This window comes from Dunckerocampus dactyliophorus, chromosome 18 (genome assembly GCF_027744805.1).
Source record: "Dunckerocampus dactyliophorus isolate RoL2022-P2 chromosome 18, RoL_Ddac_1.1, whole genome shotgun sequence".
Classification (NCBI taxonomy): Eukaryota; Metazoa; Chordata; class Actinopteri; order Syngnathiformes; family Syngnathidae; genus Dunckerocampus; species Dunckerocampus dactyliophorus.
Genome location: NC_072836.1, coordinates 20,601,559 through 20,623,812, shown reverse-complemented (window position 1 = coordinate 20,623,812; position 22,254 = coordinate 20,601,559). Strand labels below are relative to the sequence as shown.

General features: G+C 41.9%; 1 protein-coding gene across 1 annotated transcript in view; it reads right to left on the bottom strand.

Annotated features, from left to right (window-relative positions):
* The window catches only part of sgsm3 (small G protein signaling modulator 3), a 38,609-nt gene extending 18,927 nt beyond the window's left edge, over positions 1–19,682 (bottom strand). Inside the window, exons 1-3 of the mRNA XM_054759139.1 lie at positions 19,316–19,682; positions 14,581–14,668; positions 13,860–13,998 (exon numbers count right to left, since the gene is read on the bottom strand). The gene's annotated coding sequence lies outside the window, so the exon portion shown is untranslated. The remainder of the gene's footprint in view (positions 1–13,859; positions 13,999–14,580; positions 14,669–19,315) is intronic.
* Between the last annotated feature and the right edge of the window lie 2,572 nt (positions 19,683–22,254).

Genomic DNA, 22,254 nt, shown 5'->3' with positions numbered 1-22,254 from the left:
TTTTGCGTCATTTTAGGGGAGGTTCCGCTGCATATACAGCATGTAGGGAGGGAGGCTCATTTAAATGTGCATTAATATGAGAAATATGGGAATGGCGTGCCTTTGTTGAATATGATGGGTCATTACACTTATGGCTTACGGTCCTCTGTGCATACTTCATGTTTAACTGAGCATTTGACCATTATCTGGATGGTTTTATGCGTTTCCTTCAACAGTCTTCACTTGAGGAGTTCTCCTGTCCCGGTCAGTCACACACATCTCCCCCAACGTTCCTCCCGTATCGACGCACCGACGGCACGCAGCAGCATTTCATACGAGCAGTTTGTCCGCTCCAATTAAAGTCTAGTTAGTTCTGCTTAACTTAATCATGACCTGCTGCATTGCTGCACTTTTATGGCCTTCTGCTTTCGACGAGGTGGATATTAGTTCACTGGAATGTAAATTTACCTTCAGGTTCTGTGCTAGCTCACCGTTTTTTTTTGTTTTGTTTTGTATAATCACTTCTAGCCTCGCCTGATTTCCGCAGTGCACTGGCTATAAGCTCCTTTGGACCTAATTATGTTGTTTTGCATTATTCAGAAACGACGGCAAAACACACACTGCTTAGTCACATCGCTAATGAAGATATTTTAGACTCTAACCGAAACAACGGGAAGCTTATTTGAGTTAAATAAGGCGGACCGCTCTGTATGCTTTCATCCGCGGTAGCTCGTCCTCTTCCGACTCATTAGTCGTCGTCGTCGACGGCGTAACAGTAGTGTAGAGTGGCGACAACAAGCCCTGAGTGGAATAGAGATGGTGATGCATGTCTACATGTGGAGCTCAAAGCTTTCACTTCTTGCCAGCTAAAAGGATAAAAGGGCAGAGAGAGTCGAGTGCGTTGAGAGGCGACAGGCGGGGTACACCCTGGACTGGTGGCCAGCCAATGGCAGGGCACATATAGACAAACAACCATTCACACTCACATTCATACCTATGGACAATTTAGAGTCTCCAATGAACCAGACATGAATGTGGGAGGAAGACGGAGTACCCGGAGAAAACCCACACATGCACGGGGAGAACATACAAACTCCACATTTCAACGTTCTTTTTGTGAATGTTCATCTTGTACTTTATTCCCATAATATTTTGACTTTATTCTCGTAATGTTAGAACTTTTTCTGCAACCTAATTTTCCAAAAATTACAACTTTATTCATTGTTTTGTTTGTTCCTCATAATAATGCGAAAAATGTGTTTTTTCTGTAATTCTTTTCAACTTTATGCCACTTATTTTTCCTCGTAATATTTCAACGTTACGCTTGTAAAATTACGACTTTTTCTTGTTAGATTGCAACTTTTTTCACTTAATATTTGGAGTAAAATTTGGACTAAACTTACTGCTGATTTTTTCCATTTTTGCTGTTGTTGTTTTTTTAGTTTTCTTGTTGGATTATCCATGGGCCGACACCCCTGTATTATCAGCTCCAAATGAACTGAAAATTTTAAATCAAGCTAAAACAGGGGCCATAAATGGAATATGTCCGTAGTTAGAGCATACAAAACTTGTTTACGATCTTCTGGATACGCTTTTTAACATTAGTAGAGACCTCTAGACATGAAATAACACCCCTATAGTCACCTTTACACTCCCAATGTAGTAGACATAATGAGTCATAATATACACTCACTCACACACATTAGAATTGGGAGAGTTCCTTGTTATTGTTCATTTTTTACTTTCTGTTCTGTCTAATCAAGTTATGTTTTTTGTTTTTTTTTAGTCGTCTTGTTACATTATATTTTTAGAATGTGCCGTGGGCCAATAAAAAAACAGCGGCGGGCCTCACTTTGGACCCTCCTGCTGTACAAAAAACAGAATGCTACAATAATCTAAAATGTAAAATGATTTTCCACCATCCACCATTTTTATTGAGAAAATGGTCACAGAAAATTTGCAATGACAGTGAATGTGGGATTTTCTTTGCTTAAGTGCTGATAGACAGCCATCATGTCCTGAGTGAGCTGAGCATTCTGACTTTGGATCGGTCTGAATGGGTTGAGAAGTGTGGGAGGAGTTAGCGTACAAAAATGAATGCTTCTCAGCATTCACACAATGAGAGGCAAATGTAGTCCAGTCACTAAAAAAGGCGAGATTACCAGATGCACGTTTGTGCGAGGGGGACAATAAAGCTTCAATCAAATCGTCTTATTCGTAAATGGTGGATTAACATAAAAAGGTGCATTTACGCTAAAGTATGTTATCCAGTAATGAAATAAATACAGCTTGTCTGTACTCCGTATGCGTTCAGTCATCATCTAATAAAAGATTTACAGTGATATCCATACTCTCAAACATGTCTGAATGGTCGTCATCCACGGTTCATGGCTCTTGGTAAAAACAAGCCCTGATATTGGGGACTCTCCCAGAATCATCCACTTTAAACTCCCTCCAACCAGATGAATTAATGATAAGTATGATTGTGTTAGCGACTGTGGAGCCAGATGGAGATCTTGTGTCTTGCTCCACAGATAAGAATCAAGAGGACGGAGCGTTAATCAGCGGTGTGGCACTGATAGAGACACTGCAGCGCACCTTCTGTCAACACTCTCCGGCCGCTGATAAATGCAGTCGGGGCCTTGTGTTGTTGCTGAGAAAAAAGACTTGGGGGGGAGGCTGATGTCATGTGGAAACAAAAGCAACCTCCAGAATGACCCTTGATGAACTTCCTTCTTCATTTAAAGATCAGAAGGAAATGACTGACCTGTTCGATGCAAAGACGCAGCTCGTGAAGCATTAACGGATAGTAAAAGGCAACATCGCATAAAATGTGATATTCGCGGTGTAATTTGGATGCATAAACTGCCCGGAATGTTACCTCTGAGGCTTCATTACAACACGGTTCAAATAAACATATCTCATGTCTATCTGACATGAAAAAGCAAGTGCGCCTTTAAGAATTTAATAGTTAGCGCCGCTTTCAACACAAACCGTTTGATTTTGTTGGATAATACTTGCCCCATAAGAAAATATAGGAAAATTAATTAATAAGCCATATCAGCCACAAACCACCATCATCCATCCATCCATCTTCTACTGCTTATCCGGGATCGGGTCACAGGGGCAGCAGCCAAAGCAGGGAGGCCCAGATTTTCCTCTCCCTGGCCACTTCGTCCAGGGACGGTGGATCCCGAGGCGTTCCCAGGCCAGTTGGGAGACATAGTCTCTCCAACGTGTCCTGGGTCTTCCCCGAGGCCTTCTACGGTCCGACATGCCCTGAACACCTCCCCAGGGAGGCGTCCGGAAGGCATCCTGACCAGATGCCCAAGCCACCTCATCTGGCTCCTCTCAATGCTGCGGAGTAGCGGCTCTACTCCGAGTCTCTCCCAGATGACAGTGCTTCTTACCTTCTCTCTACGGGAAAGCCCAGCTACCCAACGGAGAAAACTCATTTCGGCCGATTGTACCCGCGATCTTGTCCTTTCAGTCACTACCCAAAGCTCATGACCATAGTTGAGGGTAAGGAACGCACATCGACCGGTAAATTGAGAGCTTTGCCTTTCAGCTCAGCTCTCTCTTCACCACAACGGACCGATGTAGAGACCAATTCGTCTTGCATTCCATCCTACCCTCACTCATGAACAAGACCCCGAAGGTACCTAAACTCCTCCACTTGGGGCAGGATCTCATCCCCGACCTGGAGATGGAACTCCACCCTTTTTCGGGCTAGAACCATGGACTGATTCTCATCCCGGCCGCTTCATACTCGGCTGCGAACCGATCCAGTGAAAGTTGAAGTTCACGGCTCGATGAAGCCAGCAGGACCACATCATCTGCAAAAAGCAGAGACTCAATCCTGCAGCCACCAAACCAGAACCTCTCAACGCCCTGGCTGCGCCTAGAAATTCTGTCCATAAAAATAATGAACAGAATCGGTGACAAAGGGCAGCCCTGGCGGAGTCCAACCCTCACTGGAAACGAGTCCAAATTATTTCCGGCAATGCGAACCAAACTCTGACACCGGTCATACAAGGAACAAACTGCCTGAATTAGCTGGTCCAATACCCCACACTCCCGCAGTACTCCCCACAGAATTCCTTGAGGAACACGGTCAAATTCCCTCTCCTAGTCCACAAAACACATGTAGACTGGTTGGGAAAACTCTCATGTACTCTCAAGGACCCTGCTGAGAGTGTAGAGCTGGTCCACAGTTGCGCGACCAGGGCGAAAACCACACTGCTCCTCCTGAATCCGAGATTCAACTATCTGGTGGATCCTCCTCTCCAGAACCCTGAATAGACCTTAAAAAGGGGGACCACCACCCTGGTCTGCCAATCCAGAGGTACTTCCCTCGATGGCCACGCAATGCTCTAGAGTCGTGTCAACCAAGACACACCTACAGCATCCAGGGCTTTAAGGAACTCCGGGTGGATCTCATCCACCCCCGGGGCCCTGCCACCGAGGAGCTTTTTGACAACCTCAGCAACCTCAGCCCGAGAGATAGGAGAGCCCACCGTGGAGTCCCCAGGCTCTGCTTCCTAATAGGAAGACGTGTCGGTGGGATTGAGGAGGTCTTCCAAGTATTCTTTCCAGCAATCCACAACATCCCGAGTCGAGGTCAGCAGCACACCATCCCCTCCATACACGGTGTTGACTGTGCACTGCTTCCCCCTCCTGAGATGCCGGATGGTGGTCCAGAATCTCTTCGAAGCCGTCCGGAAGTCGTTCTCCATGGATTCTCCGAATTCCTCCTGTGTCCGAGTTTTTGCCTCAGCAACTGCCAGAGCCGCAGACCGCTTGGCCTGCCAATACCTGTCAGCTGCTTCCGGAGTCCCATGAGCCAAAAAGGCCCGAGAGGACTCCTTCTTCAGCTTGACGGCATCCCTCACCACGGGTGTCCACCAACGGGTTCTGGTATTACTGCCACAACAGGCACCGACCACCTTACAACCATTTGACCGTACGTGTGTGGGTTTCCTCCGGGTACTCCGGTTTCCTCCCACATTCCAAAAACATGCATGTTAAGTTCATTAGGTATGAATGTGTGTGCGAATGGTTGTTTGTCTATATGTGCAACCAGTCCAGGGTGTACCCCGCCTCTTGCCCGAAGTCAGCTGGGATAGGCCCCAGCATACCTGCAACCATAGTGAGGATAAAATGGATGGATGGTTCAAGGTTACAGTTTTTTTCATCCAAAAAATATAAGAAATCCAAAGCCTTCCTGCTGAAAATAGGGTTTGAAGCTTCGACTTCCTGAGATTTTTGGACAGCAATCAGTCTCTCAGCGTCGTCTTGGAGTCAAGTATGAGTTACCTGCATTTGATCAAATATTGAAGGCACTTCCCTTCACCCTGCTTTTCTGCGAAGCCTCAGCACAGTAAATCAAATATTGAAGGTCTTACATTTTAATAAATAAGTTGGGCATGCTGCACATCTTTGCAATTAAGAGGACAGACGCTTCTCTGCTCACATGCAATCATGCGTGCACAACCACACATGTACATGCGAACGTGTCTTGCTTTTCTTCCACAAAAAATGTCAGCCTAGTGCGCTGGTGTGGTAGAATTTGCAATTGCATGCCGCCATTGAACTTCCGTGCATTTTTCTAAACAGAGACTCAGTGAGAATGACTTCTTCCATTGATGTGCTGGCATACTATGCGTGTATACGCCATATGCGCCTCTTATGGGAATTACAGCACATGTGACTTGACCACTAACGACCGAAAGGGACTAAGGGTCCAGAACAGGGAGCAAGAAATGCAAAAACAACAAGGAACTTTCCCAGTGCTAACATGTGTGAGTCTATATTATGTCTTATATGTCTTATTATGTCTACTATATTGGGTAATAGGAGTATAAAGGTGACTATAGGGGTTATTTCATGTCTAGAGGGCTCTAATAATGTTTAAAACAGTTTTTTAGAAGGTAATAAACAGCTAACACTGTCACAGAGCTTGTCTGGTGGTGGATCTGCCTTTAGTAGTGACGCGATCGCGAAAGATATCTAATTCTGCCTTAGAGACTATGGCCCTGTCCACACGGGAACGTTCCTGAAATTTTATTTTTATTTGTTGAAAAAAATTTGCATCCGCACTGTGCCGGATTAATAAATAGTGGCATCCAGACGGGAACGGATCACTGGGCGAAAACAGTGTAATACACAAGGCACACCTACATGTGGCGCTGTGAACAGACACGCAGATGGAACCACGTGAGTCCGTCGTCTTCTGGTCGTCTTCCATCTAGACTTACTACGAAATGGAATTACTTCTACGAGTCATGTTGAAGAAAAAGACAGCAAAATATCAGGAGAATGTCGACCGGGGTGAGTCATGTCAGTCTAAATATTTAGATATTATGTTGTTTTGTCGTCAAAGCAAAATGTATGGTCACGTGATGGCGACAGGGTGGCGACGGATTGGTGACGTCATCGTTTCTGAAGAACAGTGGATCGGCTGTCTATACAAAAATGACACGCCTGCGTTTTCAGATTCTCCCACTCTGGAAGCTGTTTTCAAAAAATATCGTTTCAGGGCACCCAGAAGGCTGTTTCCGTGTGGAAGAGAGGCTGTAACGATAAAATACTTGCCATTTTGATCTGAAAACTTTTCCATGTGGATAGCCCATATGTGTCTGTAAGTAATGTGCAACTATATCAGTATGTGAAAGTATGCCGGATCTGTTGCTGCTTATTCATTGCACAAAAACTGCCAATAAAGCTGCAGTGTCCAGAGAAAACTAACGTGAGCGTGTGTTTATTTTTTCTAGCCTCAAAATTTACCTCCTTGCGGGTCCTACATGGCACTCAATGGAGGTCTTCACTTCTGAGCATTTAAAAAAAAGATTGAAATCTTTGCTCTTCTATTCATGTTTTTCTTTATATCTGTTCACCCCCCCCCGCGCACAATTCTTTGCTCTCCTTGCGATAAGAAGCAGGCCAGCGCTGCGCTTCAGTAGTTTAACTCCCTGCTATGCAGCTGGAATGTGAATAGCATGCAAAGAAGCGTGCAGACAAGTCAAATGGACATTTATATTGTTGCTGCTAGCAGCATCAATGACACCTGATTGGTGCACTTGCATAGTTAAATGTCTTAGTTATGGACGTTCAGGATGTGCTTTGATTAAAATGCACAAGTTCTGCTTCAGACAATCTGTAAGACTTGAAAGCAAATATCTTCAAATGCATGAAATGATACATCATCTTGGTACAAATCCAATGCAGAGTAGATTTGGAATGATCACTAGTGAGTTTGAGGTTTCATCTTTCATCAGACTCCATTCTCCTTAAAAGCAAGGAGGGACGCTCTCACCTTCGATCATTACTATTTAAACAGCAGAATCAGCAAGTAGGAAAAAGTTTTTTGCGTGTCTGTCTAAAAAAAAAAAGAAAACCATCAGAGCATGAATGTTTAATTCTGCTTGCGGTTGACTGCTTTTTAAGCCAAAAATGCCTTGGTCTAGAAATGAAAAAAAAAAAGCGGTTGTATCTGTTAGATTTTTCAAAATTGAAAGAATTGAATGAATTTACATTTTGCACTGTTGGATCTTAAAGTGGTTCTGAGTCGAGCTTCAAAATGCAAAAAGAAGAATTGGGAGTGAGACAAAAAATGTTGAGTGAGCAATTTATTGCAAACAAGCATGAAAGTGAAATAGGCTGCTCATCAGCTGATCTAGAAGAAGTTTGGGCACCCCTGCCCTAATTGCTTCACCTAGAAGCCTTTACAATACACACACTCACCTATCAGAGTTGCGAAACACTTGAGATATGACAGGACAGTTACTTTCCGTGCACACAGCACACAGGCTTAGGTTTCACTTTCTAGAGGGCTGTAGCAACTGCTGTATGTGCTCTGTGTACTTTCATTCTGGGATCTTTCCCCGATCTTCCTCATTGATGCTAAGAGTCCAGCGCGGTAACAAAAATATATTGCTCCTATTTTTTTAACACAATTTGAATACCTTTTAAGTTGCATGATCGTTGACTACTTCTTTGATAGCAACGCAGTCCAAAGAACCAGGAAGAAAGGCTAAAGAACTCAAAACCTTCAATGTCCTTAGCGTGTACTTTAGTAATCAGCATTTCCAAGCAGGTAAGTCCCCACAAAATGATTCTATTTTAGATTCATGTCACGCACACACACACACACGCACGCACGCATGCACGCACACAAACACACGCACACAGTGATTTATCCATTTTCACCCTGAGTCATGAGACCAGGGAGAGGTAAGCACCTAACATCAAGTCATAAAATTGAGAGCTGACTTTTACCAGCTACATTTACTTTGAGCAGAAGTGCTGAAGCTGCAAGATAATGATATGATGTATGCCCAGAGCATTATTTTATTCTGTGAAATGGTTTGCATAGATCAGGTCTGCTCAGTTGCCTGTGCAGCATTGCAATAAAGGTAAGTCGGCATGTTGGGGGTTTGATTCTTAATCGTCATATCGGTACAATTATATTCAAGTCCTACTCCTCTACCATACAGACACAGAACATAACACAAGCAGAAAGGATAGCATTAAAACTGAATTTAAAAACGGCACACTACTGTAATTTTATTCCACCCTGCAGAACCTCTTTTCCAAATTATATAATACTGTACGCAGGGAAAAATAGCTTGGGGTGCAATCTCTTCCAAGGGCTCAAACTGCTTGTAGGGAGATAAAGGCACATTAATATCATGCTTGTGCTGCCACTCTCACCTAGGAAAATGTCTTAATAGACAAATAAACTATATTTGCTCTACATTTTTGTCGAGCAAAAGCACAAGAATTACCAAGGTTGTTCCAAACACTTTTGCAACAGAAAACCAACATAGTGTAACAGGAGAGGAAGATGTGAGTTTATATTTTTTTTGTATCGTAAAAGCTATTTGTTTCCCTTCCTTGTTGTTGGGGCCGTGTTTGGGAAACGGAAAAAATAGAATTTTCAAGTTCAAGTATCTTGTTCACGAGTAAGGGAAGGATGGAGCGTGAGGTCGACAGACGGATCGGCGCAGCGTCTGCAGTAATGCGGTTGCTGTACCGGACCGTCGTGGTGAAGAGAGAGCTGAGCCGGAAGGGAAAGCTTTCAATTTACTGATCGGTCTGTGGTTCCACCCTCACCTATGGTCATGAGCTTTGGGTCGTGACTAAAAGAACAAGATCGCGGATACAAGCGGCTGAAATGAGTTTTCTAAAAAGGGTGGCTGGACTCACCCTAAGAGATCGGGTGAGGAGCTCGGTCATCTAGGAGACCGAGGACACACTGGACAGATTATGTCTCACAGCTGGCCTGGGAACGCCTTGGGGTCCTCCCGGTGAAACTGGAGGAGTTGGCCTGGGACTGGGAAGTCTGGACTTCCCTACTGAGATTGCTGCCACCGTGACTGGAACCCGCATAAGCGGAAGAAAATGGAATGAAATGGAATTTGAGAAAAAATATAACGGATCTCATTGGGCCCTAAAGCAGAAGTCAAGCACGTCCGAAAACAGCACCCTCCGGCGCACACAGCTCCAAGTAATAACCACAGCATGCAAATGTGTGTACTTTGCATTGCTCAGAGCTACTTCACATCTGCACACATCTTTATTTGAACTATTTTAATATCCCGCAGGGAGCGTTTTCGAGGTGAAGACTTGAACTCACTTTCTTTGCTTGATTGTTCCGGTTAGTGCGGTCAATACCCGTGGCCTGCCGCAGTCTGATGAAAACCCTCATATCCATTGATTTCTGGCCTGATGTCAGTGGTTGTCACTGTAATGCAGCAATGTGTTATATGATCAGGAGACCACAGGGCGTTTTACTTTGAAGATCTCGATTTTATGTCAGTCGAGTGGCTGATTGTGCCGCGCAGATTGATGCGGCGTCCAACACAAATGGACGCATTTGAAGTAGTACATAACAAAGGACCGCCTCCGGGACGCTTCTGCTGTACAATATCTGTCGCAGGTGGACAAGGCGTAAGTCCAAGTCACACTGTGTAACAGAGATTTGGACAGGAAAATAAATACATCTGAATTCTATGACTGTTAGAGTGGGAGAAACAGAACATCTGTAGAGCTGATCCTGTTACATTTGACATGAGTGACACCCGTCACTAATAGGATTTGCCCAACAACCACCACTAATGGTGCATTCTGACACTGCCAAAAGAGGACTTGGATACCCACATAAAACAAACTCATATGACTTCAGTACTTGGACTGCTCAGCGTTGTCCAAGAACCAGTGGCCTTCTGTTCCATCTGATTGCAAAGCACTTGCACTCAGACCTCTGAGATTTTAACCTATGGTGACAATTCAGCCCCGCTTCAGACGATGAATCCAAGCGTGAAGATGATTTGGAAAAAGTCAAACGCTGACAGTCGTAGGATGACTGTGCTTGGGTGCTGCTTCCGATTCTGAAAAGGAGGGTCGGTGCTGCAAGCGGTCGACCGCGTATGGGCTCCACGCTGATGCCAAGCACCCTCGGGTGCTGTTGTGAGTCAGGTTTTCTGTCGCAACGCATTCGTTACAACACAGACATGCTCCAGGGAGTCCATGTCGGAGCCTCTCTGCCCATTGTGTGTGTGTGTGTGTGTGTGTGTGTTAGTCTGGGTGAGTGTATAACTGTCATGTGTCCCGTAAAACTACAAGCTATCAAAAAAAAGATTTATGAGCCCTTTCAAGATTTTGGAAATATTCACCCTATTTTGCCGGAAAACAGAAATTCTCAAGGCTATATGACATCTTGTGAGAGAATGCACCATCATCCATTCATCCCATCCATGTCCATCCACTTATTCTTTCATCTAACCATCCATCCACCATCTATCATTCTATTCATCCATTATCAAATTAGAATTTATCCATCCATTTCTGCATCCATTCATCCATGCATCCTTCCAGGCAATCATCCAGATAATCCATCCACCATCCATCAATTCTATCAATTTATCCACTTGGTAGTTATTTTGACAATCAACCATCCTTCGATCATCTCATTGGTCCCCCATACTGCTGTTCATCCATAGATACACCCATCCAGGCAGTCATTCATCGATCCATTGGCATGTGAATCACATCATCTATCTACCCATTCAGGCAGTCATTCATCCGTCTTCCGAACAATCATCTATTTGTTCATCCATCTGTCCAGCCATCCATTCAGATCATGATCTATCCATTAGTTCACTCATTCAGACAACAATCCATCCCTCCATCCGTTCATCCATCTATCCATGCAATCATCCAGTCATCTATCCATCCAGTAATCCACCCCTCCATCCATCCATCCATCCAATGAACGGTTCATCCGTCTATCCAGGCAATCATCCAGCCATCCAACCAGTCATCTATCCATTAATTAATCCACACCTCCATCCATCCAATGAACGGTTCATCCATTTATCCAGGCAATCATCCAGCCATCCAACAAGTCGTCTGTCCATCTACTAACCCATCCTTCCCTCCATCCATTGATTCGTTTATCCATCTGTCCAGGCAATCATCCAGCCATCCAGTCAGTCATCTATATATCTATTAACCCATCCCTCCATACATCAGTTCATCAATACATCTGTCCAACCATGCAATCATCCATCCAACCAAGTATCCACCCTCCATTCACTCATTCATCCATCAATCCTATCCATCCGTATGTAAATAAATACAGCATAAATAAGGATGGGCCAATAAAGTCAAGATGTAGCTTGGTTTTCAGTTCAACAACACTTTCCATCTTCTTGTCCATCATGGTTCCAGGTCATTTTCACACTTTGTTCTTAATGAATTACGAATTATGGGTAGCTACCATTTAAATAAGTCATGTCTAGAGTTATAACATTTTAGCCAACAAAATGTGAGAACAAGGCTGTGAATCTCTCACATAATCGCTCCATGCTCTCCATCCTCTGACTGCTCCTCATTGTGAAGCACTCATGCACTAAATTGCCTCTCAAGAAATGTTAAAGATGCAGAAGAGACCCTGGAAGGGGTGTTAATATTCCACCGGAACCCCGATGTTCCTTTCATGTCTCGTGCTTTCTTTGCACATCTTACTCACACTCCTGAGTTTGATCGACTGTATATTCCCGCTTAAAGCACATTACCCGTACCAGTGGGCACATTTAGAGGTGTGTCCGGCTATGTGTACAGAATATTACAGACTGCTGTAACTTCCACAATCCATCCATGCATTCCTTCATCCATGTAGCCGCTAGATCACGGGTGTCCAAAGTGATGCTGTTTTATTAGCACATTCTAAGAATATAATTTAACAAGAAAACAAAAAAACAGAAAAAATTAAAAAAAAAAATCTGTGGTAATTTTACAAACATTTAATCAAAATATTAAGAGAAAAAAGTTGGAATTTTACGAGAAGAACATCATAATATTTTGAGGAAAAAAAACATCATTTTAGTAGCATAATGTTGAAATATTATACCAAAAAAAGTGGTAATTTTTGGAATATTAGACTGGGGGAAAAAGCTAGCATATCATGGGAATAAGGTCAAATATTATGAATAAAGTCATAATATTACAGAAGAATGTTTAAGTAGTTTGAAAATAAAAAAAACAAAAAAAACACCAGAAATGGAAAAAAAACGACATAATTTTTTGAGAATTAAGTCAAAACATTAAGAGAAAAAAGTTGAAATTTTATAAGAATAACTCATAATATTATGAGGAAAAATAATGTTGTTTTAGTACCACAGAGTTGAAATATTAAAGAAAAAATGTTATCTTTTTAGGTAGTAACATGAGAAACAAACAAAAAAAAAAAAAAAGTTTTTTGCAATTTTATGCCAATAACATACAAATATTATGGGAATAATGTCGTACATATGGAAAAAAAAATGTAAAAAGCAGCAAAAATGTGGAAAAAAAGAGCAAAGAGTGAAGTTGATATTTATAATAGGCTTTTTCACCTGTATCACAAAGCAGAGATGCAGTTTTTTCTTGAAATATATAAAACTTTGTAGCATATCTACCTGTGTTGCTTTACAAAATATCAAAGTGGCCCCTGCATCCTTTCATTTTAAAGTTTGAACAGCCCTGGGCTAGATGGATGAAGGAATGAATCAAACCTGATATCCATTCCAGTTAGCATTGGGTGTGGAAATGTAATACACGTCACATAAAAATCCCATTTATTTTCACTAATCACACAAATGAGGTCAATCCATCATAAAAAACAGTGAAAAAGAAAATGTTGAGTGCTGAGCTCTTAATGTGTGAAAGATGATATCACATGAAACGATCATCCATTTCCTGTGAAAGCACGGGTGCACGTGTGTTCACCCGCTCGCTGCATACGCACGCTTCCTTTTAATCACTGGGAGCCGAAACCTTCACGACGCCCCTTCGATGCTTGGAATGATCATGATTGGGCTTTTCTGAGTCATCTGGCTTTTCTTTTCCCTCTCTTTCCTTCAACCAATGTTTTCCCAATGTGTGTGTGTGTGTGTTTTTTTTGTTTTTTTTTCCAGAAGCGAGGTAATTACGGACTGCACACACACGCACACACGCGCGCTCTCTCACACACCAGAGGCCGTCATGGAGGACTAGAGCACATTACAAATTTATAGGGATACTCAGAGAGGTTATGCCTCCTTGAAATTTTAATGTTCTGTATCTTTGCAGCTCCAACCGATGGACATACATCATATACGGTCTGGTAGCATAGGCGGGTGAAAGGAGCCTAGCCATTATGGGATATATATCATCGCACCTGCGGTGAGCCTGCTCAGTGATATTCTCACAGATGATGCGGGAAACTGGAGTATTACTATCACTAACTATCATTGATTAGCTGATCCTGCTGAAATATTGTCATTAAACTCTTTCACGCAGCGCAATTCAAAGTTTCACACATCAGGAGACATTCTAGCGCTCGCCCGTCCGAGTACCTTCATGCTGCACTAAGTAGACAACAAGGTCGTGGGCCCTGGAGAGCCGTCAGCAGGGGGTTCGTAGCGTGATGAACTCCAAGTGGAGCATGACAGGCCTGGCGGTGGACAGACCTCCTGGGAAGGTCAGTTCTCCAGGCTGGGGGTAAAGAGGTAAAGGTTAGTCACCGTGAAACATGCAGAAGCCCATTTTGGGGTTTCAGGTCATGTGATGCAAACGTAACGTCGCGGAGGGCCACAGGATGCCAGTTGATATTTAGTAGGTATGCCAAGAAGTTATATATATTTCAAGAAAAAACTGCATCTCAACTTTGTGATACAGGTAAAAAAGCATTTTATTAGTATCAACTCCACTCTTTGCTCTTTTTCTCACATTTTTGCTGTTTTCTTTTTTTTTTATTTTTCAAATATTTCAACTTTCTTCTTAAATATTTGTTGTAAATTCTCTTTTCATAATATTATGACTTTATTGTCATAATATTTTGACTTTATTCTCATACATCTCGTCAACTAATTTTCATTGTCATAATATTACAGCTTGAAAAAAATATTTTTTCTTTAATATTTCAACTTTACGCCACTAAAATGATCTTATTTTTTCCTCATCAAGGAATCCTAGTTTGCAGAAATTCACTTATCACAATCGGGTGTGGAACCAATGACATGTGATAAAGGAGGGATAACTGCGTATACAGTACAAAATGAGAATAACAGCGCTCACCTTCTTCCACGGGTGCTTGAAAATCCAGACAGTGGCTTCACCGGATGACTGAAGAGCTGGTGTCGGCCCATGCTGTCACTTGGCAAAGCTACAGCGATGATATGCATACAAGCAAATGAACGTGAAATCACATCTCTCCTTGCTGAAGTCGTAATAAGAGAGAAAAGGTTACAAATCGCTCCCTTTGGGAATTATTCAACTCCCACATCACGATATAATTGGCTGAGTCCTTATTTGAAGGAAACTCAGTTATAAGAAAGATGAAGCATAACAGGATTATTTGAAAAATGAATCATCAGGCAGTAGTGGACAGCGTATCCACATCCTCCAAACGTTGTGTAAATAATAGAGAGTTGAAGGCAGCAGGGGAAAAGAATGGAATTTCAAAAGTAATACGACGGAGCCAGCATGGGCAGCATGACTCATGCTCACAGGTACGAGGGGTGATCATCCGCACTGCAGGGAAGCAATGCAATAAATTGGGTGTTACAAAACAAAACTATTCATGCACGCGCACGCTACAAAGCTCATATAAAATCAAATGAAACATTCAGCGCTGTCCTGCAATGCACGACGACATAACACAGTGCTTTGTCTCGTACGTTCGTGTTCCCAGGGCGCATCTCCAAGAGCTTGGAGAGGTGATCCACAATCCGCGAGCACATTCTCAGTGCTTGTCACACATGAATTATCATGGCCTGTTCCGGGAGGGAATTGGCTTCCATATTGTGTCATACGCAATAAACTGCAGACACGGCACACAAACATATTCTTGCACGGCGCTGAGTGAACGCGGCTAAGGAGAGACAAAGGCAGCGCGGAGAGTGGAATAACAAAATGTGACACGCAAACCGGAGCCTTGATGAGGAGGATGCGACATAGAATAATAATAATAATAATCTACGTGAAACAGTTTGATGAACTGTCAGCACAAATCGGTTGATGATGACAATCAACTCTAAATATTGATTGCTTTGTTTTTATCGGGGGTGCCCAAATACTTTCCAACACTGAAAAAGCAAAAGATGCAAGGGCCACTTGTAAACCAACCCATGTTGTGTACATTTAAAGAAGCTTTGTGTGAAAGGTGACAAAGCGTACTATTAATATAATATAATAACGTGGTACATTTACAAGAATAAAGTCGTTCTCTTATGAGAAAAAAAGTTGCAAATTCACGAGAATAAATGTAAATAGAATAATGTAAATTTATGAGAATAAAATTCGTAATACTACCTTTGCACAAGGCCAAAAGTCACCTAAGCCCCCCTTTTCATAGCTGTCTCATGCAATGCCTGTTACGGCAGAGTATTAAAATAATCTGAGATTTCAAGAACAAAGCTGCAAATTTACGAGAATAACGTTGTAAATGTATGAGAAAAAACTCATACTATTACGAGAATAAAAGTCGTACATTTACGAGAATAAAGTTGTACATTTACAAGAAAAAAGTCATACATTTACGGGAGTACAGTTGTACATTTATGAGAAAAAAGTCATAAATTTACAAGAATAAAAGTCATACATTTACGAGAATAACGTTGTAAATTTACAAGAATAAAAGTTGTACATTTACAAGAATAAAGTCGTAAATTTACGAGAAAAAAACTAATACTACCTTTGCCTAAGGCCAAAGGTCACATAAGTCCTCCCTTTTCTTAGCTGTCTCATGCAATGCCTGTTACGATGGAGTATTAAAACATTCTGAGATGCAGAGAATTAAGTGGTAAATTTCCGAGAATAAAGTCATACATGTATGAGAAAAACCTCCTTTAATTAACAGAAAAAAGTCGTAAATTTACGACTTTCTTCTGGTAACCTCTGGGTTTTTTTCCAATGTGGCCCTAATACTCGGTGGTAATGTTCAGATAAATGTGGGATCAAAAACGGTTTTCAATAGAACTTTTTTTTTTTGTCCTTAGGAACCAATGTGTTGATTTGCCATTTTACACTAATTTAGATGACATTTCTTTTTGTGTTTTTTAACACAAAATCCTCTGGCAAATCCCATCTATATTCCTTCAACACACACATAATGAAACAAAACGAGTGAGCCACAAATAGGTTTCTCTATCCCGCTGGGTTCAACTTCCTTTCTGTAGTCTGTAGTCGTCACAGCAATTTCAGGGTTTGATGTTTACTATTTTAATCGCCGGCTGCTCCCCTGGTGGCAAAGTGACTAATGATCGAACGATTACTTCTGTCTCTCGGCTGAAATGAGTTGTGATGTGTGTTATTATGACTGACAGATTGCCTGAGGGGCTGATGTAAAAGGCTCGGTGGTGACTATCAAAGCTGTGATTGGTATAATTAAAATTGTGCTTGAGCTTGGCTTGTTTATGTTACTGTCGATGCATAAGTCACGTATCCATCTATTGCTTTATTGGTTTGGAGCAGGGCTGTCCAAAGTGCGGCCCGGGGGCCACTTCCAACGCGCTGCTGTTTTTTTATTGGCTTGCGGCACATTCAGAAGACAAAATGTAACCCAAAAAAAAAGCAAAATGGAAACATCACGATAAAGTACAAAAAAATGTTGAGAAAAGTCATAATTTTAAGAGAATAACGTCATAATATTATGAGAAAAAATAATAACTTTTGTAGCATTGTTATATTACAGCAAAGAAGATTTTTTAAAGTTGTAATATTATGAGAAACAAACAAAACAATTGATAAATTTGTTTTAATTAGGTTGCAGGAAAGGTTATTTTATGGGAATAAAGTCATAATTACAAAAAGAACATTTACAAGTTGAAAAAAAAAAAAGAGCAGAAATGGGAAAAAAAATGCATAAATTTTACGAGAATGCAGTTGAAATATGAAGAAAAAAAGTCCTATTCTAAAGACAAAAGAATACATTTGTAATATTATGAGGAAAAATAATGTCATTTTAGTCATACAGTTGAAATTTTAAAGAAAAAAAACTTTTTTTGGAAGTCGCAATCCTTTTTTTTTGGAAAATTTGGTTTTCTGGAAACATTATGGGAATAAAGTCATAGCAAGAGAATAAATTTACTAGAACAAAGTTGAAATCGTTAAAAAAAAACAAAAAAAACGAGAAGAAATGGGGAAAAAAAAAGCTGTATAAAGTCAAATAAAGTCAAAATATTAAGAGAAAAAAGTTTCATTCTAACAAGAAAATGACACAATTTTATGAGAATAAATGCGTAATAGTCTGAGGAAAAATAATGTCACTTTAGTAGCATACTGAAAATACGTAATATTAATTAATATTACGAGCAACAAACTAAAGATATAGTTGTCATTTTTGGAAAACTAAGTTGGGGAAAATGTTCCAACATTATGGGAATAAAATCAAAATATTATGGGAATAAAGTCATAATGTTACAAAAATTAAATTTACTGAGATTATTTAAGAATAAAGTTGCAATATTTGTAAAATTTTTAAAAAAAAGCAAAGACCAAAGTTTATACTAATAATACGATTTTTCACCTTTTTCACAAAGCTGAGATGCAGTTTCTCCATGAAGGAGGATCAACACCAAGGTTCGGGTGAGGTTGAAGTCTTTCACTGGTGCAAAGACTGCGCACGCTAATGGCCTTTGTGTGCACAGTTGTGACAAGAGCAGCTGCTCGTGGCTAAACGTGCAGAGAGCTTTGAGTAAAGCTCCTGGGCATGTAAATGCTCATAAGCAGCGGTTGTTTGGAGGCTTTTGACATCACTACGCTCGAGTGAACAGCCTTGCATCCCAGATACATGTTTGGAGAAGTGTGATTTGTGCCGCATGTGCTGGCTGTTGCTAGACTACTGGTGGCTGCGTTGGCATTTGTCAGACAGACGATCACTGTGGATATTACCAGCGCCGGTAGCGCTACCAGTGAGGGCACAAATTGGGTGCGGCGAGCGGAACCGAGGCAATAAAACACACACATTACTACTGCACAATCAGTGAGGTTACGGACAAATATGTCTAAAAAACACATTCAAAATTAATCGTCATCTACCATTCATATTTAAGCACAATGAATAAAACATCTGACAGAATTCTGAATGCTCGTTCTACATTAAAAATGAAGAAGATGTGTCCTACAGGTTTTAATGATCCTGAAATACGTGATTTATGTCATTGGTAGTGTCATGCTATTTATTTATGTGTTGTGGAAAAAACAAAGATGAGCACAATGTTAGTCTAAGACCACCACGGATGTCGTGAAAGCAAATTAAAAATCTAATTAAAAGCACAAAATTAATACAGATCATTGATGTAATTTGGGATCATTTGCTCTTTTTCCAAAGGCAGGTTTGGGCACCTATAATGTAGCGTTACCTTCGGTAGTGGCCTGACGCGCTGTCAGCGTGGTGCTGAAACGCTATGGGCGAGTGTGTGGTGAAGCTAGCACTAGCCGATTTCGATTTAGACCGCCCACAATTTCATCGATTGGTTCTGCCCGTATTGTGCTAACGTGTGTGATTGGCCATCCCCGCTGTCACTCAACGAGAGCCCCTGAATTTGCACATCGGTGTTTTGCTAGGAGCCCTGAGTTCAACTGCCACTGTAAATTGTGAATATGTTTATGCTGCCCGGGACGCGTCAGCTTGACGAATTTTAAGATTACAGGTTTAGGTTTCATTTACAATAACACCCTTGCCTTTTGTGTGTGTATGCGCGTGCGTACGTATTAGCTCATTTGAGCAGGCTATGTGCTAGCGTGATTTATCTTGAAGTTATGCACCGAACACTTTCAACACACACATAATAACGTCACCAAACCTCACCTTAATGCATTCACACTCAGCACCGGCATGTGGGAACAACGACGCTGTGAAAGAAGAACGGCAAAAATATCAGCACTGTAGCTAACTCTCATTTTGGATGGTGCGTTCAAGAACAGCCGAACAAAGTGGGAATAAAGGCTAGAAGACAGAAAAGGAACCAAAACGACACAAACATGCAAAAGCATGGGCTTTCTTAACATTCTATGTAACTAACAGCAATTATGTCCAAAAGTAATATGCGTTTTTGTAAAATACTGCACCACATTCATCACATGGCGATTCAGGGTTGCCGTGGAAACGACAGAGAAGCTACGCTCCTCATTAGCGGCCAGTGTACCTTCCCAACTGTTATCTCGCAGTCAAACGACTACACATATACTGTATAATGTTGCTTCAAAGGGCAGATCACGACCGCAGACGTCGGCTCAACGCGACCACGAGGAGCTCATGCAAGGTGTGATGAGCGAACATGAGGATTAGTTTTAAACGGTGAAAGAGGGCGGGGCGGCGGCAGCATGGAGCCACGTCCAAATGAGAGTTAATCGTTTTAAAGCTGCACCGGGTTTAATGCCGAAGCAAGGATGACGTAATATACAGAGTAACCGCACGCTGCCACGGAAGGCTTTTTAGACATACTTGATACCTTTTCCTGTTGTTAGGATGAGGGAGGAAAAAACATTCCTGGTTCGCCAACACAGCAAAGCAGGTGATGCAACATTTTTACTGACTGTGTGGTTGAACACCGTCATGAAAAATGCCATGAATCCCTGCATACATTCAGAATATGTATTTATTTATTACTTTTTTAGGAGAGACTCTGAAAAACCATATATATAGCCTATATTATATATATATATCCAGGAAGACATGAAAAAGGAGCTATTATTTTTTTCGCAGGCCAATTTTTCTCATACAGAAGAGACATCATTTCTATCCTTACTTGAAAGTTTTTTTGGCATCATTGCAACTTATGAAAGAAATATTATTTTAGGCGTATTAACATGTTGGGTAACCTCTGAGAAGCTTACGTAAATATGTGTCTTTGGTTATTCATAGTGTTGTTATTATTTTAATACTTATTATTTTATTTTCTATCCCTACTTTAATTGTATTGAAATGATAAGTACTTCATTGCCCGACCAAGTGTGCTGGTTTTCGGTCATCCAAATATGGTCACCCTGTGTTATGGGGGGGGGGGCGGCTCAAAGATGTCAAGCCATAAACTGGTGGTGTAGGTTTTTACATTGTGGGGATGTAAATGGTTAAGGGGGAGTACCGTGCAGTTACCCAGCATACCTTGCAGGTTACCCATTAGTATCAAATTGCATTGTTTGTGTGTATATTAGTGTGTAAGTGTTTATTTCAATTGTGTGTTACATTGTGTGTTCCACATGCGTTATTTTTGGCTTGGTTTGCTGTCCTCCTGTTGGTTGGCGTTGTGAGAATAGCGGGCATGAAAGGGCACAAATAGAATTGTAGGATTGAGGATTAAGTGTTAGTTTAAATGAAGGAGGGATAGAGAAGGGTTAATCCCGCTCTTTAATCCTCAGGCGATAAAGATGTTAGCATGGTTGCGCTGCTGTAGACTATGTAGAAATATGCAGCGCTTTGGCTTGCAGGGCGTTTCCAGACAACGGGGAAAGGCTGGGGAGGGGTGCTGGTCGGGGAGTTGGGTCAGAGAGGTGGAGGAAGAGATGAGTGATGGATGAAACAGCGCGAGGGGGAAAGAGCGAGCGTGAATGCCGATCACAGGCCAAGTTTCATCTGGAGGGATGTGTACAAACTGGTATGATTTTAGTCACACGCGCGCACGCACGCACGCACGGCTGTAATTGGATGGTAATCTTGGGAACCTGCTGTCATGATGGCGCATTCATTTTTAATCGCGCCTCCTCTGTCAGGTTGTGAAAGTGGGGCAGACGGCATCATCCTGCCAGCCCTGGCAGGCCTTAAAGAAACAGCACTTTCGCTTTCAAACGAGGAGCCTTTTGCTGCAAGATGGAGGAAGCGCGAGGGTCTCGTTAGCGCTTATTCCTGTTGGAGTGGGGATGATTAGAAGCTTTTTCGAAAAAAAAATGATGCAACAAAGGCAGTGCTGCAAAATACTACCGTAATAATGCACCGCATGTTGTGCCTTTTTACAACATGGGTGCTCTGTAGCTGAGGGGATCGTAATCCAGCGGCTTTATCTACCTCTGCGTGCGCTTTAAAATGTTGGTCGCGACGCTCAGCTGTTTAATGCGAAACACACGCGTGTCACACCTGTCGTTACAACTGTTGTTTACTATGAAGTCATCAGTGGTTTGCTATTACAACACTGGTTCTGTTGCTGCTGTGTTGTGCAATACGCCTGTTAATACAGTCATATGGTCTATTACTACTGAAAGCACATTGAAATACACGTGCTATGTAGTATGCTGGTCACTAGGCGGCAGTAATGACACAAAACATTGAGACATTAGCTTACATGGCACGTCTGACATGACAGAGTTGCCAAAAAGTTCTCCCATTCCATGTGGAAGTGGTAAGTTTTTGGCTTCTTGAGTTCAGGAGAAATAAATTTCAGGGTAACTGGTTAGCTCACTAGCTTGTGAGCTCCCAAACTTGCTAGCTTGCTAGCTAACAGCCATCTTGAGTCCCTGCAGCTTGCAAGTTGAGCAGTGTGTTATAAATGAAGAATAGGAGTGTAAAGGTGACTATAGGGGTGTTATTTCATGTCTAGGGGGCTCTAATCATGTTCCGTCCATCCATTTTCTATGGTCACCGGGGTAAGCCGGAGCCTATCCCACCTGACTTTGGGCGAGAGGCAGGGTACTGAATGGTCTATAAGTCAGTAAGATCCAGTGGTTGACGTTTAGGGAGCAATACGGCGTGTCACCAGGATTCCTGAAACAAGAACTCTGACTATGCAGTATTCCTTTAAGACATTTTACCATGTG